This window comes from Rhinopithecus bieti, unplaced genomic scaffold (assembly GCF_001698545.2).
Source record: "Rhinopithecus bieti isolate Rb0 unplaced genomic scaffold, ASM169854v2 scaffold_15091, whole genome shotgun sequence".
In the NCBI taxonomy this organism is placed as follows: Eukaryota; Metazoa; Chordata; class Mammalia; order Primates; family Cercopithecidae; genus Rhinopithecus; species Rhinopithecus bieti.
This window is the reverse complement of record NW_016807977.1, coordinates 73,693-78,808: the sequence shown is the minus strand read 5'-3', so window position 1 is coordinate 78,808 and position 5,116 is coordinate 73,693. Positions and strand designations below refer to the sequence as shown.

General features: G+C 41.9%; 1 pseudogene; it reads left to right on the top strand.

Annotated features, from left to right (window-relative positions):
- The first annotated feature begins 205 nt into the window (after positions 1-205).
- On the top strand, positions 206-822 carry LOC108537187 (phosphoglycerate mutase 1-like; annotated as a pseudogene).
- The last annotated feature ends 4,294 nt before the right edge of the window (positions 823-5,116 follow it).

Genomic DNA, 5,116 nt, shown 5'->3' with positions numbered 1-5,116 from the left:
CGTAGGACCTTGACTTCTTTGTTGGCTTGAATGGCTTCCAGGTTGTCCTATTTTAAAGCTATCTAAGACAGTTAAAAAAATCCCAGAAAATACATTGTCAAGAAATGTGAGCCTGCTGCCATGGCCACTCCAGTTTCCAGAGCAAGAGCACCCAGTGGACCATGAGGAGGTGAATCACGATGGGCAGGTGCTGCCAGGTGCTGGCTATGAGTTTGACATATGCTTCCCATCAGTGTAGAAGAGAGCAATCTGGAATCTCTGGACACTGTGCATGCTATTGACCCAATGTGGTGGCCTGCATTGAGGACTTGGTGCCTCAATGAATGGCACTATGGGGATCTGACCAGCCTCCATAAAGCAGAAACTGCTGCCAAGAATGGTGAGGCCTAGGTAAAGATGTGGATATGCCCTTATGATGTCTCACCACCTTCGATGGAGCCCTACCACCCCTTCTGTAGCAGCATTAGAAAGGATTGCAGGTATACAGACCTCACTGAAGATCAACTACCCTCTTGTGAGAGTCTGGAGGATACTATTGCCAGAGCTCTGGCCTTTTGGGATAAAGATATAGTTCCCCAGATAAAGAAGAGGAATTGGATATTGATTGAAGCCCATGACAGCAGCCTTATAGGCATTATCAAGCACCTGGAGGGTGTCTCTGAAGTAGCTATCATGGAGCTGAACCTGCTTACTGGTATTCCCATTGCCTATGAATTGGCCAAGAACTTGAACCCCATCAAGTCCATGCAGTTCTTAGGGGATGAAGGGACTATGTGTAAAGCCATGGAAGCTGTGGCTGCCCAGGGCAAGGCCAAGAAGTAAAGACCTTCAGGCAGACTACTGTCGCCAGAAACACCCTCCCTGCCCATCCCTTCTTCTGCCCCTCCTTCCTGCACGTCACATGGACCACATCTGTAGGCATCTGAAGTTGGAGATGCAGATGGGGACCGATGGCTCCTATTTTCATTTCAGCCATTTGTCTCCTGCACCCACTCTCTTCATACAATCCAGTCAGGATACCACCTCTGGGGTATGGGGCTCAGTCCAAGCCCAGGGAAAGCGCCCCTTATCCAAGAGGGTTGAGAGGTAGTGATTCGGGTTTTAACCAGGGCTTTGTGTGCAAAGGACCTGCTTTAATAAGGGATAGGGAGAAACCATGCTAAGGCATGGCCGATGAGGAGAAGCAAGAGAGCCTGTTTGCCCTCAGGAGGCAATCTTGTGTTCTTCTGTAGTTAGGCCACTTACTGGGGTACTCTAGTCATTCCAGTGGAAGATGAATGTAACCTGCATGGTGATGTAAAATAAAAAAGCCCCCAAACCAAACAAACAAACAAAAAATCCCTATTTCCTTCCTGACCCCAGAGGAGCTGGCTCCACTTGAAGATTGAGATCAATCCTGAATTAAATTTCTATTGCATTTACTTTTACAAAAAAATGTGTAGAAATAATATGAAACAAAAACCCTCCTGGGGTTTCTAGTGGTGGCTGAAATAGTCCCACATGTGGTCATCAGAAAATAAGCCATTCCCCACACCAATATCAGATAATCTCCTTGACCTGTAAGGGATAGGAGTGCATCCTGCTGTGTATTTTAGAATTCCTCCCTGATACGGTTTGAATTTGTGTCCCTGTCCAAATCTCATGTGGAATTGTAAATCCCAATGTTGTAGGAGCGGCTTGGTGGGAGGTAATTAAATCATGGGGGCAGATTTCCCTCTTGCTGTTCTCATGATAGTGAGTGAGTTCTCACAAGACCTGGTTGTTTAAAAGTGTATGGCACCTTCTCCTTTGCCCTCTTCCTCCTTCTCCAGCCATGTAAGATGTGCCTACTTCCACCTTCACCTTCTGCCATGATTGCAAGTTTCCAGAGGCCTTCCCAGCCATGCTTCCTGTACAGCCTGCAGAACCATGAGTCAATTAAACCTCTTTTCTTTATAAATTACCCAGTCTGAGGTAGTTCTTTATAGAAATTTGAGAACAGACTAATACACCCCCCCACCACCTTGTTCTGAGGCAGTGAAATGCCTCTTGATCATGTTCCAGTGTGTTTTTCATGGCCTGATTTCTTTTCTTTCTTTATTTTTTATTTCAATTGTTTTTTGGGTACAGGCATTTTTTGGTTACATGGATAAGTTCTTTAGTGGTGATTTCTGAGACTTTAGTACACCTGTTACCCGAGCAGCGTACACGGTACCCTATATATAGTCTTGCAACCTTCCCCTCTGAGTCGCCAAAGTCCATTATGTCATTCTTATGCCTTTTCATTGCCTGATTTCTGAATCATGTTCTAGTTGCTTGGCCCTGCCACATGGGCCCAGTACTCATTTTGGGCATAAATATACTGAATATTTTTTTCCAGATCAGTATAATAAAGGAGTGATGTACAATTACAACATTGTGAAGAAAATGTGCCAAATAATAATTTTAAAATCTACTTACTAACCTCATGTGTCTCAATTTCAATAACGTCCCATAATTTTCACAATACTAGGTGTGCTTCATGAAGACCAATTCGCAAAAGACAAAAGCACAATTGAATTATCCACATTACAGTTACAATTTTACATTCTTAATATGCCCAGGTAACTTTTGACAACATTTCAAATAAACTTCAGTCATATTTGGCATATACTGAAGCTGGCATTTTTTTTCCACATGAAAGCAAATGGAAAATTGATAAAATTACAATTATAGAGAACCTCAGCCATTCCAGGTTTGGTGTAAATATCCATATTTTGCTAAATATTCTAGAACTGTATCCCCAACTTTGCATTGTGGATAGATGTAGACATTATTGTTTGTTTACCATAGGGATAAAACCTATAGTTCCTTTTGAAGAATTAAAGCCAACCCCCAAAGATTTATGCACCTAATTTTTTTTTTCATACTTTATTGGTTTTGTCTAAAGAAAAGGTTTTTAGTATGAAAATTTCCAGTTGTCTATGTATAAATGTACATCTTTAAGAATCACTTAATAAAGGATATTTACCAAAGATATGGGAACTATGTAGCCCTATTCTCAGCACAGAAGCAGTGACTTCTAGTAAAGATTTAAAATGGGCTCAGATGAGAGGAAAAAACTGAGAACCCTAGCCTTGGAAAAGAACTGTTAAAAGCCCCAACTCTGAGCATGTTATCACTTATGGATCTTTCTCTTTTATCTGCTATTGAAGTATTATGAGTTTCAGTCCAGCGAGATCATATCTTTCTTCAAAAGAAAAAATCAATGCCCCAAATATGAAAATTACACAACTTGTTGACACACTACTAGCTCCCATCCCAGTATGGCCAAATCTTTCTCTAAAAAAAATATACTAAAATACAAAATTCCACAACCTCATTTCTGATAACACTTTAGTTTAATTGTCACACAATTAATCAACTTCAATAACTTAGATATTTCTGGATCGTAGCATAACTGGTAGGGCTTATAACTTTGTAACTTTCCATGCATAGAACCCTTCTAGGTTAAGCACACATATTTCATTTTTTTTCTTTTTTTTTTGAGACGGAATCTCGCTCTGTCGCCCAGGATGGAGTGCAGTGGCACGATCTCGGCTCACTGCAAGCTCTGCCTCCCCGGTTCACGCCATTCTCCTGCTTCAGCCTCCCGAGTAGCTGGGACTACAGGTGCCCGCCACCATGCCCGGCTAATTTTTTTTTTTTTTTTTATTTTTAGTAGAGACGAGGTTTCACCATGTTAGCCAGGATGGTCTCGATCTCCTGACCTTGTGATCCACCCACCTCGTTTTCCCAAAGTGCTGGGATTACAGGCGTGAGCCACCGTGCCCGGCAAGCACACATATTTCTTCTTCTTCTTCTTTTTTTTTTTTTGAGACAGAGTCTCGCTCTGTCACCCGGGCTGGAGTGCAGTGGCCGGATCTCAGCTCACTGCAAGCTCCGCCCCCCGGGTTTACGCCATTCTCCTGCCTCAGCCTCCAGAGTAGCTGGGACTACAGGCGCCCGCCACCTCGCCCGGCTAGTTTTTTGTATTTTTTAGTAGAGACGGGGTTTCACCGTATTAGCCAGGATGGTCTCGATTTCCTGACCTCGTGATCCGCCCGTCTCGGCCTCCCAAAGTGCTGGGATTACAGGCTTGAGCCACCGCGCCCGGCCAAGCACACGTATTTCAAAAAGAAGTTTCAAAAATCAGTTTCTGAAATAATATTAGGAGTGGGAAATAAATAAGGGGCATCCAAATAGGAAGAGAGGAAGTCAAACTGCCCGTTTGTAGATGATATGATTCTATATCTAGAAAACCCCATAGTCTCAGCCCAAAGGTTCCTTAAGCTGATAAATAATTTAAGCAAATTATCGGGATACAAAATCAATGTGCAAAAATCACTAGCACTCCTATACAACAACAACATTCAAGCTGAAAGCCAAATCAGGACCGCAATCCCATTCACAATTACCACACACACAAAGTAAAATACCTATGAATACAGATAATCAAGGAGGTGAAAGATCTCTACAAGCAGAACTGCAAAACACTGCTCAGAGAAATCAGAGATGATACAAACAAATGGAAAAATATTCCATGCTCATGGATAGGAAGAATCAATATCATTACAATGGCCATACTGCCCAAAGCAATTTATAGATTCAACACTATTTCTATTAAACTACCAATGACATTCATTACAGAAGTAGAAGAAACTATTTTAAAATTTATGAGGAACCAAAAAGGAGCCCGAATAGGCAAGGCAATCTTAAGCAAAAGAACAAAGCTGGAGGCATCACGCTATCTGACTTCAAACTATGCTACAGAGCTATGGTAACCAAAACAGCATGGTACTAGTACAAAAACAGGCACAAAGTCGAATGGAACAGAATAAAGAACCCAGAAATAAGGCCACACACCTACAACTATTGGATCTTTGACAAAGCTGACAAAAACAAGCAATGGGGAAAAGACTCCCTATTCAATAAATGATGCTGGGATAACTGGCTAGCCACATGTAGAAGATTGAAACCAGACCCCAGACCCCTTCCTTACACCATATACAAAAATTAACTCAAGATGGATTAAAAACTTAAATGTAAAACCCAAAATTATAAAAACCCTGGAAGGCAACCTAGGCAATAAAATTCTAGAATAGGAACAAGCAAAGAT